The following is a 13,619-nucleotide window of genomic DNA, read 5'->3' as shown; positions in this document are numbered from 1 at the left end:
CTGCTTCCGCCGCTGGTCACAAACTCACCGCACTGCTGTCTCTCCTGGTGCCGAGATCAGATCTCCGTGCAGGTTGGGTAGTTCGTAAACAAAGCGCCTACCTTGGTTGGTGCAGGCGGGCCAGTGAAACAAAGGAGGTCTCGCCTGCCTACTTGCCCTGAGGATTTGCCCCCAGCGCCAGACAGACTGAGCTGGATGGTGATATGTGCCCAAAGAGGAAAGGGGACAGAGGGAAGAAGGGTTCTGGATGCAAGCTGGGTGGGGCAAGAAGAGAGAGGCAGTATGGGGGGGTAGAGCCCCTGCAGGGAGCCCAGGGAGTATAGGGAGGGGGATGAGGAACTTCAGAGTTCCCTGTCCAGGGCTGCTTCCGCCACCGCTGGTCACAAACTCGCCGCACTGCTGTCTCTCCTGGTGCCGAGATCAGATCTCCATGCAGGTTGGGTAGTTCCTAAACAAAGCGCCTACCTTGGTTGGTCCAGGTGGGCCAGTGAGACAAAGGAGGTCTCGCCTGCCTACTTGCCCTGAGGATTTGCCCCCAGCGCCAGACAGACTGAGCTGGATGGTGTTATGTGCCCAAAGAGGAAAGGGGACAGAAGGAAGAAAGGCTCTGGATGCAAGCTGGGTGGGACAAGAAGAGATAGGCAGTATGGGGGAGGGGGGATAGAGCCCCTGCAGGGAGCCCGGGGAGTATAGGGAGGGGGATGAGGAACTTCAGAGTTCCCTGTCCAGGGCTGCTTCCGCCGCTGCTGGTCACAAACTCACCGCACTGCTGTCTCTCCTGGTGCCGAGATCAGATCTCCATGCAGAGGTTGGGTAGTTCGTAAACAAAGCACCTAACTTGGTTGGTGTAGGCGGGCCAGTGAGACAAAGGAGGTCTCGCCTGCCTACTTGCCCTGCGGATTTGGCCCCAGCGCCAGACAGACTGAGCTGGATGGCCTTATGTGCCCAAAGAGGAAAGGGGACAGAAGGAAGAAGGGTTCTGGATGCAAGCTGGATGGGACAAGCTCATAATGGCATTTTTACACATGTTTTCTTCTTCCACACCCTGCCCTCTGGCCTTTGCCTTGCCCTCCCCTCTGTCCCATTCTTGCTGTTTTTCCATTGCCCACAACAACCTAATTTCTGCTCTCCCAGTACAATATTGCATTATCTTCGGTCAGTGTTCCTGTACCCTAATCCTTCAGGTCTCTTTTTCCCTCTCACAGTTCTCTAGTTTCATGAGTCATCCACACATGGACACCGACCCACTCACACATAGAAACTTCAATCAAGGCTACACACATGATAGAAAACATAGTGTTTATCTGAACGCAGTTTATTTCAGCTAACATTCTGAATTGAAATTTCACCCATTTTCCTACAAATGTCATTTTTTTACTTTTAAATCTGTGTGTGTGTGTGTGTGTGTGTGACCACAGAGATGAGAGATGTCAGACCCTCCTGGGGCTTGTGTTACAGGTGGTTTTGAACTGCCTGGTTTGAGTGTTGGGAATCAAATGCTGGTCCCCTGGAAGAACAAGAAGTGCTCTTTATCACTGAGGCATATAGGCAGATCATGTGATAGTTTTGGTTGTCGTCCTCAAAGATTTGTTTATCTTTTATTTTATGTGTGTGAATATTTTTCCTGCAATATATGTCTACATCCGTGGTGACTGTGGAGGCCAGAAAGGGATTCCCTGGAACTGGAGTTATAGATAGTTCTGAGCCACCAAGTGGGTGCTGGGAACCAAACCCAGTTCCTCTGTAAGAGCAGCCAGTGCTTTTCCCTGAGACATCTGTCCCACCACTTTCTCATTTTTGACAAACCTACTTACTGATTTCCTCAGTAGCTGCAATTTATGCTCACTAGCAGTGAGTAAAGTTTCCTCTTTCCTCAAATTCCTGCCAGCATCTGTTGTTCTGTTTTCTTGATGAAAGTCATTCTGAGCTAGTAAGGTGACAGTATAAATCATTTTAATTTCACCTTTCCCTGATGGCTTAGGATGTTGAACCCATCATCAAATATTATTTGCCATTTCTATTTCTTCCTTTGAGGACTGTCTGCTCACCTCATTACCTCATGTATGGATTGGATTTGGTTTAATCTTGGCTGTTTTTACATAATAGAACCCTATGCGATACAGAGTTGGCAATGATTTCTCAAATCTGTAAGCTGTATCTTCAGTTGTGAGGTTCCTTCCATTGTTAGGCAGGTTTTTAGTTTGCTATAATCCATGTGTCAGTCCTTGGGTTGTGTTCTCTGCTGTCACAGTCCATTCAGAAGTTCCTACCTCTGCATAGGATGATTGTTGACACGGGACATAGTTGATGTGTCTTCCCTGCAGTTTCAGCATGTCCTGTCTTCACATGAAGTCTGTGATCTATTTTCAATGTTTCATGTAGTTTGAGACTCGACCTGATTTCATTTTTCTACAGGTACATACCCAGTTTTCTCAGCACCATCTGTAAAAGGATCTTTCCTAATGACATCTGGGTTTAAGGGAAAAAATGAAGTACCTTCTAGGGCTGGGTTGATGAATCCATGATTAAGAGCACTTGCCGCTCTTGCAGAGGACAAAGGTTCAGTTAACAGCACCCATATGGCAGCTCACAATCCCTTATATCTCTAATTCTAAGGTATCTGATGTCATCTTCTGGAGAGTAGTTGACTGTTCAGTTTTCATGAGTTTGTAGGCATTCTGGGGGTAGAATTGTTGTTGAATTCTAGCATTATTCCATGGTAATCCAATAGTACACAGCTGGTTACTACATTTTCTTTTGTATCTGTGAATGTTTGCTTTGTTACTGATTATGTGATCAGTTTTTGAGAAGATTCCATGAGATGCTGAGAAGAAGGTATTTTCTTTTCTGTTGGGTGGAATGTTCTATAGATGTCTATTAATTTCATTTGTTTCACTACATCTGTGATATCTCTTATTGCTCCATTAAGTTTCTGTCTGTTTAGCCTGTCCATTGGTGAGAGAGGAGTGTTGAAACCTACTATTAGAGTGTGTGTTTCCGTTCTTTGAGTTGTGGTGGTGGAGAGTTGTCAGATGTCTGTGTTATTATGGGTGTTCTTAGCTTCCTTGGTTTGTGCTTTGCCTTCTAGTAGTTTCTGTAAGGCTGGGTTTGTGGCTACCTATTATTTAAATCTGTTTTTGTCCTGGAATATCTTTTTTCTCCATTGATGGTGAATGCAAGCTTTGCTGCGAATAGTACTCTGGGATTGCCTTCATGGTCTCTTAGTGTTGGCAGCACATCTATCTAAGACATTCTGGCTTTCATGGTTTCCACTGAGAAGTCAGGTGTAATTCAAGTGCCTACGGACTGCTGATCTTTGATGAAGAAACCAGAAATACATGGGAGACCATTCTCTCCCTTATAAGAGATCATGTCAGCACACAGAAGCCACCCTATTGCTGACACACCCCCACATCCCAAAAAATATTTAATGGAAAGGAATTCCCACACAGACCTCAACCTAAAACCAGATATCTTGAACCTAACAGAAGAAAAAGAAGGGAAGATCCCTGAAATCAATGACATAGGAAAAGACTTTCTGAGCAGAACACTATTAACACAGACACTAATTTCAACAATTAATAAATGGGATCTCATGAAACTGAAAAGCTTCTGCATGACAAAAGATCCCATCATTCAGACAAAGTGGCAGCTTACAGAATGGTAAAATATTTTTTTATCAACTACACACCCAATAGAGGGCTAATATCCAAAATTATACAAAAAAACTCAAACAAAATGTATAAAGAACTCAAAAGGCTAGATATCAAGAAAACAAATGACTCAATTAAAACTGGGAATTTTTAAACAGAGAATTCTCAATAGGGAATCTTAAGTGGCTGAGAAAGACTTAAATGTTCAACATTCTCAGTCATTAGTGAAATGCAAACCAAGTCTGCTTTGAGAGTCCATTTTACACCTGTCAGAATCCCTAGGATCAATAATACGAGTGACAGTTCCTGCTGGCAAGGACATAGAATAAGGGGTACACTCATCCACTGCTGGTAGGAGTGCAGACTCATACAGTCACTATGGAAATGAGTGTGGATTTACCTTAGAGAGATGGGAACTGACCTGCCTCGTGATCCAGCTCTATCACTCTTGGGCATTTACCCAAAGGAAACTTCATCCTACCACAGAGATGCTTACTCAACCATATCCATTGCTGCTCTATTAATAATGCCCAGAAATTGGATAACATATTCAAGACATGAATATGAATGGATAATAAAAATTGGAACCTTTATACAAATGAATATTACTCAGCCATTAAAAAGAATTAAATTCACAGTAAATGGGTAGAACTAGGGGGAGAAATCACCCTGAGTGAGGTACCCAGACACAGAAAGCCAAATGTGGCATGTATTAGCTTACATGTGGATATACAGAATCACAGAGATTAAGCATAGAGTAACAGACTAAGGAGGAGAGAAGCATCTCATCAGGAAAGAAGAAATAGAATAGAAAGGTACAGGCTGGTGAGGGGAGGTGCAAGGAGAGAAATAGAGGGACGAGGGAGTGTATACAGGGAGAAACAGCTAAAACTAAGGCCACGGAAGTAGTGTGCAGTGGCATGGGTATTGATACAGTCGATGCTTCCTGAAATAAATGCATATGTGAAGGCAATCTAACAGAGAAATCAAATAACAGGGTGATGAGACTGTGTCTGAGAGCTTTCTCCTCCTGTCTTGCATTCCAGTCTTTAGGTTGGGATTAAAGATGTGCACCACTGGGATTAAAGGCGTGCACCGCCAGGTTTCTATGGCAAACTAGTGTGGCTACTGAGATTAAAGGTGTGTGCTACCACTTACTCTCTGATCTTCAGCTAAACTTTCTTTATTAAAATACAAATGAAATATCACTACACGTAAGTATCACGAAACATTGTAAAGGAGGGGACACATAGATTATAAGAGCCAGAGCATCATGGAGTTTGCTGTGACATTGTATCTCCTAGGAATGTCAGAATCTACACCAATAAAATCTTATTAACATGGCTGCTTAAGTATGAGCTGAATAAGGACAAGAGGCAATCTATAAGGGACAAGGGGCCAACCAGCCCTACACAAAGAACTATAGGGAACTCACAAATGCCGGGAGTGGAGAAACAGTTTTAGTCCTACTGTGGGAAGAGTACACGAAATGCTTATCCAATACCAAATGGTGAGCCCTGAATCATACATACAAATAACATTATACTAAATTAAAGTATGCGTGTGTTATAGTTTCTTAGGTACTTAACAGTATGAATCCTTGTGATTTTTTTCACATATCCATACTATTATTTTGCTCTCCTTTCTCCCTGTGTATTTATCTCCCTTCAACCTAATTATAACCCTGACAGCATACAGACAAGTAACATACAGATTGGGCAGGTTACATACACATATGCATGTAACAAAATTAATGAAAAATCCATGAATTTGAAAGGGAACAAGGAGGCATATAAGAGCGGGTTTGAAGAAAAAAAGTAAAAGGAGAAATGATGTTTCATTGTTACAAAATATTTGTATAACTATGTAAAGACGTGTTGCATTTGTTGAATTATATGTAAAAATGTGTTGCTGTTTTACCTTGTCTGCCTAAGGCACCTGATTAGTCTAACAAAAAGCTAAATGGCCAATAGCAAGAAAGAGGTATAGGCAGGACTTGCAGGCAGGGAAACTGAGTAGCAGGAGGAATTTAGGCTTAGAAAGGAAGAAAGAAAAAGAGATACCAGGGAGAAACCAGTGGCCAATCAGACACACATGGAGGAAGCAGGAAACCAAGACATACAGAATAAAAGAAAGGTAAAAAGCCCCAAGGAAAAATGTAGATGAATAGAAACAGGTTAAATTAAGTTCAAAAAGCTAGCAGGACGAGCCTAAGCTAAGACTAAGCACTTATAATTAATAAGAAGCATTCATAATAAATTATTTGGGAGTTTCTTGGTGGCCCAAAGGAAAATTCCAACTACACATAATACAATAAATAAAATAAAGAAGTCGGTGTTTTTAAAGAATTAACATAAAAGGTAAAAAAGGGACACAGCCAAGACTGTTAAATAGACAAGCTTGTCTCAGAAAAAAAAAGAAGATAAAAAGAGATGTAACATATCCCTATTACCTGCTCTGAAGAATTTTTCACAGATACTGCCACGGCATAACCACATGGGAATAAGGTGGCCTGCATTAATTAAAAGAGTTTCTAATAGTAAAGTATATTACAGTTGCTTATGACTTAAAATGTCATTATAAAATATCTAGCAAATTAAATTCAACTTGATTACATTATCATTTCTTCCCACTACATTCCTTAGCATGAATTTTAATTTATTAACGCCATGTATCACTAAGCTAAAATCCTGATACAATTATCTCACTTGATCCTGAGTGGCATTCAGAAGTAGACATAGAAAGCAAGCTTGTCAGGTTTTTGTGTGTCTATGACTACCAGCCTGATGACTGTAGACTTCAACATTTTAAAATTTGTACAAAAAAAATGTTTCAATGAGTTCTTTGATGAGGAATGATTTTAGAAGGACTAGTATGTGAAAACTTGCTTTATTTAAGCACCCGTAGAACATTAATCCTTTCTCACCTCAGTCTTCTATAAAAAGAATCCAGGAGTAGTTAATGCATAAGCAATAGCTATTACAATAGTCTTGCTAATTGACCTTGTAATGACAAAATATGGGAGATCTTGGTCAAACAGAGATAATACTTCCAATTCAAATGTCTTAGCTAAAGTGATTTTGTATTTCTTCTGTAGACTCTTCTCAAACTCACAGAGATCCCCCTGCCTCTGCCTCTTGAGTACTGGGAGTAAAGGAATGTACCACCACTGACCAGCAAATTTTGTTCTTCTTAAGGCATCTTGAAACTAAGATGAGTGTTGAAATGAATTTTGAGAACTTAGGTCCTGATAAAACTGTACAAGAATACTTTTTATTTGCCTTTATTTTTTTAAAAAAGATCTTTATTATTTTTATTTTATGTATAAAGTGTTTTGCCTACATGTATGTCTGTATACCACACGTGTGTCTGGTGCCCACCAAGGCCAGAAGAGGGCATCAGACCTCCTGAAATTAGAGTTATAGTTATGGGTCCTGGGGATTTAACCCATTTCTTTGGAAGAGCAGGCAGTGCTCTTACCCATGGAGCCATTTCACCAGCCCCAGGGATATTTTACATAACAAAACAACAATAAAAGATACTATGGAAAACAACTGGGCACTGCTGCAAAAGTACTTGATTGTCTCAAATACAGATGAGGAGACACACTGATGGCTAGGAAAGACTGAAACTCAAAAGGGCTGCTAGGGACAAAACTACAATTCTAGCCAGAGGCACAACAGCTGCAAGATTTAGAAATCTAAGCTTTTGCCCTAGGACTTCCCACCACTGTCTGGGAACTGGCATAGCCTTCTTGCTTAAGAGTACTCGCAAGAGGCTTTCTGACGTCACGCAGGCGGAGACTTTAAAATCCAAATGGCTCCTGGTTGGCATTGGTGGGTGTCTTCCTAAGCAGTTGTGCATTTTACTGGAAGTGGGTGCTGGGGGTCAAGAACCAGAGAGAAAGGTAACTGCTGGTATGGGGTTAACTCTGTTCCTGCTAAGAAAATCTGTGGCATCAGAGACCTGGGGCGGCATCTGCCAGGTTCTGGGTTCAGGGATCAGTAAGTTTGTGTGGGCAGCGCCTGGAGAGGGAAAAGAGGATGCTGATTGCTGACCAAGGTGTTCCGCAGGGAGGGGGAGAAGGGGAGGACTGCCTGGGAGGGACAGGTTAAAACACTGCGTTCCTGTGGTAATGCAGCATCTGAAAAGCCATGTAAGAAGAAAAAGTCTGGGAAACTGAAGGCTTGAGAATAAGACCTAAGTGGAATGTAAGTAGTCGAACAAGGAGTGATGTGACTCAGTGCACAGCCTATTGTGCTAAAGTCCCCAGCTCAAACAAACAATAAAGTGGGTGTTATTATTTGGTGTTAGTATTTGGGAATCTGCATTGTCCTGCCTGTCTTTAGGGTCCTCACAGGAAACCTACTCACCTGTAGCCACTAAGAGCACTTCACCTGTAGCCACTTCTGGGCACATTTGCTATGGTTCCTTGTAACAGGTGGACCTACCCCTAACCTCCCCGTTCTCCTGTGTCTACCTCCCTCTCTCTCCCGCACTCTTTACCCCATGGGACTAGTCTGCTCCCCTCTCTGCCTCCTCTGTCCCTTCTCTCTCATCTTCCAATAAGCCTCCTATATAAGCCTTATCGCATAGCGTGACTTCTCTTCACTACATATATATATATATATATAATTTTATCAACAGTGAGTTCTGTCTTATCCTAGAAAGAAGCCAGGGCAGGACCAGAAAAAGCTGAGTGGCTAGCGTCTAGTGCTGCAGAGATGAAGACAGGGTCTGACATAGGTATGCTTATGATACTAAAATATTTTGAGAATGGAAGCAGCCTCTACATTATGTTATGGAACGGATTGCTTGTCTTTACTGAAAGGGAGATTAGAACCAGAAAGACAATAGTGGGTATTAAACTATGGGGTTAAACATAAGCAAGAAAAGTAGATATTAGGAAAAGAGAATGAATCCTGATTTTGAAGCCAAAGGAAACATTTTGAGGAGAGTTAAGGAGCCTGAGATTTCTTGTCAAGCAGTCTGTGAGTTACCATTGAAATAGACATAAGAGATACCAGTGATGTATTCGGGATAACACATTGAAATTTTGCAATCATGGATTGCCGTGTGATGCAGGAATCATATATGTTCATTTTTGCATTGTCTTGCTCGAGTGTATTGAATACTTGAAGTTGCATAGGTGTTATCTTTAGTGAGGACTTAAGTATACATGACAAACAAATACAGCACACAGGGAAAATACTATCGTAAAGGAATAAACTTAGTTACTCTTCTACTTCAGAATAAAAGTGACAATTATTGCTTAATGATCCACTTGCATCTGGAACATTTTTCTGATATTGAAATCATGAATTAGGTTCTGAGCATGAAGCGCAGTTCCATTTCCACCGGTGGTGCTGGCTGCCTCTCCACACAGGAATTAAGATCTCAGGACCTCGACGAACCAGACCTTTATACCCGTCAAGCGTAAGTGCCTCCAACTATGGATCTCAGCTGCATGCTGCCACGTTCTGTACCTAGTTCTCAGAAACTGTAGAATCAGATGGTGAAAGTGGGTCTTCTCTAGTTCCACACTTGAGTCGCTCACTCTCCAAAGGTTAGTAATTCCTTCAGAGAGCTTTGGTTTTACTGTCTAAGTCTGGCAGTATTAATTATATTAGCAATTAAACTAAGAAAATGTCAATATAAACTCAATTTAAAATAACAATCTTATTATAAGGTTTCAAAACTAAAATGGTTTTATTTATTTATTTGCTTCTTTGTTTGCTTTGGTTTGTTTTGGAGACAAGATTTCTCGATGCAGCCCTGTTTTCCTGGCATTCACTCTGTAGACCAGGTTAGCATCGAACTTTGGGATATACCTTTCTCTGCTTCCAAAGTGCTCAGATTAAAGGTGCGTGCCACCACCACCTACAATGCTTTTAATTTAAAAAAAAATCTGGGTAAGCAAGATGACTCAGCAGGTAAAGGCACTTATCAACAAACCCAAACACCTGCTTTCAATCCCCAGACCCACATGGTAGAAGAGAACCTGCTGCATCAGCAGCTACTGACCACCAGCTGCTCGCTCTCTTTCTGTCTCTCTCTCTCTCTCTCTCTCTCTCTCTCTCTCTCTCTCTCTCACACACACACACACACACACACACACACACAATAATAAATGTAATAAAGTTAAAATATTTCCAATGCAAAACAATTTCATTGGGCAGCAAAACATGGTCTCCCCTTTTAACGTCAGATCCCTTTAATATCTGACTAATGAAAGACAGTTAGAATCTATTCTGCTGCTGCATTCAGACTGTCCTAGCAGCCAGTCTCTAGGTAGCAATGTATGCATGAAAGGATGAGCATGAGAAGAACAAACAACATCTTAGTTTTGATGTAGTGATACCTAGATATACATACCTTGGAGAACATGTCTAGTCTAGATCAGCAGTTGTCTGGATTGGAGGTGGGGAAGTTTGATACAGATTGACAGGAAACAGTCTGTTATTTGTATGACCTGGGGTATGACCTCACCTTTTTGTACTTTGAATCCCTTGTGTATAAGAATGGGGATAGGTTGAGCGGTGGTGCACGTATTTAATTAAACGGAGGCAGTCTAATCTCTGGGTTTGAGGCCAGCCTGGTCTACAGAAAAATTCCAAGACAACCAGAGCTACACAGAAAAACCTGTCTTCCAAAAAAAGAAAGAAAAAGAGTGGAGATACTGGGAGATTGCTCAGTGGTTTAGAGTCGTTCCTATTCTACCACAGGACCCAAATTCAGTTCCCAGTACCCACATTGGGCAGGTCACAACCGCCTGTGACTCCAGCTCAAGGGGATCTGGTGCCCCTTTTGTGACCTCCATAGGCACTCTCGTGCATGTGTGGTTATGCCTATACAAACAAAATATACATAGAATATAAAATAGAACTTTTCACTTTTTTAATGGAGATAATGGCAGACTCTCCTTTACAAGTTGTTCTGAATATTTATTGAGTGTTTATATAGGTCAACTGCTCTTAAGTTCTTCATGCATATTAACTCTTGATACTCGGTGACAACTTTCCCTTAAGGCACAATGGCAAACAAGGGAGTACAAAAAAGGGAGCAGTTATAGGGGCATAAACAGAGACAAAAGTGTTTAGGTTATTGAACAGGCCTTTAGACTACTTGGTACAGAAGATCTATGGGCCTGAAACACACCTTTAAGGATAATATATGTGTTGATAATGTCATGCACAAGGAAATTTGGTTTGTTATTTGTGGTGCTGAGTATTGAGCACAAGCTGAACAAAACACTGAGATATATCCCTGTCACAGAAGTACATTTCATTCCCCCCATATTTTATACCTAAACTGCTGTAACTTCATGGTATGCTCTCCTGCTTTAAGGAATGCATTGTCTTTAGTTATTTAAAGCTTATAGACTAATGTTTGATGCTGTTGTTACGATGTGTGTGTGTGTGTGTTTGTGTGTGTGATGGATAGCCTTGAAATAATGCAGACTTGAACAGAGGAGGAAATGTTTTTGATTGCCTTCTTAATATGCAACTTGGTATGTTTTCAAGTTCTAAAAAAATAAAGGATACAAGACCTATCCATGATAAAGTATTTATTCAGAAAAATATCCAACATCTATATAAGGTATTAAATTGTCTGATTTGAGTGATTTTGCAGTGTGGTTTAAATTCTGGTTTGTCTGAGACAGGGTTTCTCTGTCTAGCTCTGGCTGTCAGTGGAACTCATTCTGTAGACCAGGCTGGCCCTGAACTCACAAACATCTGCCTGCCTCTGGCTCAGGAGTGCTGGGATTTGCTGGGATTAAAGGTGTGAGCCACTAGCACCCAGTTTTATTGTTTTTTTTTAAAAGCAATGTATAAGTAAAACCCACAGTTTTACAAAAATAGCTATTCAAGTAATCCACACAAAGTTGTTTTCACCGTTAACAATTTCTATGGCATTTGACATGGGCTACAAACATGGCCCTGTGGTAAAGTACACTCTTAGCATGTGGCTTCAGACCTGGGCTCAATTCCCAGTACCACCAAAAAGAACAAAACAAAACAAAACCAAACAACTACTTTTTACTAGGAAGACCCTTTTCCCTTCCTCAATAAAAGAGAGGTCAGAAGTGTGCCTTGTATCAGCAATTCCAGCACTTTGTTATCAGACACTGGGGGGATTGCAAGTTCCAGGTCAGGCAGGGTCACATAGTAAGACCCTATCTAAAATACATAACAGCCAGGAAATCTTAAAATGAAAAATGGTCTATGTTTAGTAATAGTGCAAGTTAGTTTGAGTCATGAAAAATTTAAACAAAAATCAGTCTATAAGAAAATGTTGATGAGGGTCTGAAGAGGTGGCTCAGCATCTAAGAACACTGCTTACTCTTCGAGAGGTGCTGAGTTCAGTTCCCAGTAACCACATACTGGCTCACAACTGTCTATAGTGTGATCCCATGTCCTCGTCTGACAAAGTTGGACGTGCAGGTAGAGTACTCATATAAATAAAAATAAGTTTTTAAAGAAAAAAAGGAAGGAAGGAAGGAAGGAAGGAAAAGAAATGAAGGAAGAAAAAGTTGATGAAGCCCGGTGGTGGTAGTGGTGGGAGCACATGCCTTTAATCCCAGCACTCAGGAGCCAGAGGCAGGAAGAGCTCTATGCGTTAGAGGCCAGCCTGGGCTACAGAGTGAGCTCCAAGACAGCCAAGCCTACACAAAAAAACCCTGTCCCATAAAACCAAAAGAGTTGATGATCTAAATATTTGTGCAGTAGGACATACCTATAATCCCAGATTTGGAAAGCAGGAGAATCCATTGTTCTTGGCTATGTAAACTCATGACTCAAAAAAAAAAAAGAAGAATAAAAGAAAAGAAAAACTATATGTATGTAGGACTGGAGGGTTTTTTCTGTGATTAAGAAAACTGTTTGCTCTTGCAGAGGACCTGAATTCAATTTCTGGCACTCACACAGAAACTCAAACCATCTGTAACTGCAGTTCTTCTCATCTAGGAGCACACAACACACATGCTTACATGCAGTGAAGATGTTTATATGCATAAATATACATGTACATAATAATTGACGAGAGGCTGAAGAGGTAGCTCAGCAGTTAAGAGCACTTGTTCTTCCAAAGTGCCTGTGTTCATTGCCAGCACCTGCTTGGTCAATCACAACCCTCAGTAACTCCAGTCCCCTGGATCTGATGCCCTCTTCTGGCCTACTTGAACATTGTGTGCACATGATGTACAAAGTTTACAAAACACCTAGACACATAATTTATTTTAAAAATAATTGAGCAAGACATGGTGGTGCATGCCAGTAATCCCAGCACTCTGGAAGCTGAGAGGAGAATCTTGAGTTCAAGGTTAGCCTGAGCTACATAACAAGTCCAAGGTTACCCTGGTATGTATAGCAAAAACCTTTCTAAATTTTAGAAAATAGATATTAAGAGGGATTACAGCATAAACAATAAAATATCAAAATGGAAAAGTCAAAATAACCAGAAAAAAATCAAATATTAACTCTCACAAAATGATTTATTAACAAATTATTTTACAGATGAATGCTTTCAAATAATTAAAGGTCAGATGGTTTTTAAACATGAGAGTTGTCATAGAACGTAAACACAATTATCAAGAGGCTACTATATGCGTGTACAACAACTTATAGGCATCATAATAAAATCAAACCAATCACCGACAGACATAATATACAAAGCTCAATAATTGCTATCAAAATGTATTTGGCAAATAGGCAATTATTATTTAAGATAAGGTCTTGCTCAGATTAGGTGAGTCTCTAGCCAGAATCTTTGGGCTTTCCTTAGTCCTCTAAATGCTGGAATTAGATGCATGCATGGCAACAACTGGCTCAGCAAATGCTTTACGCATGACCATATCCCTGGTACTGTAATAGATGTCTGAACTAATATAGCACAACACCTGCCCCATGGACTCCATTTCAAGTGGGACGATGGCTACAGGAACAAGTATTTCCCATTACAAGATTA

The sequence above is a fragment of the Chionomys nivalis genome, chromosome 10, assembly GCF_950005125.1.
Source record: "Chionomys nivalis chromosome 10, mChiNiv1.1, whole genome shotgun sequence".
In the NCBI taxonomy this organism is placed as follows: domain Eukaryota; kingdom Metazoa; phylum Chordata; class Mammalia; order Rodentia; family Cricetidae; genus Chionomys; species Chionomys nivalis.
The sequence above is the reverse complement of the archived record's forward strand: the minus strand, read 5'-3'. Positions refer to the sequence as shown.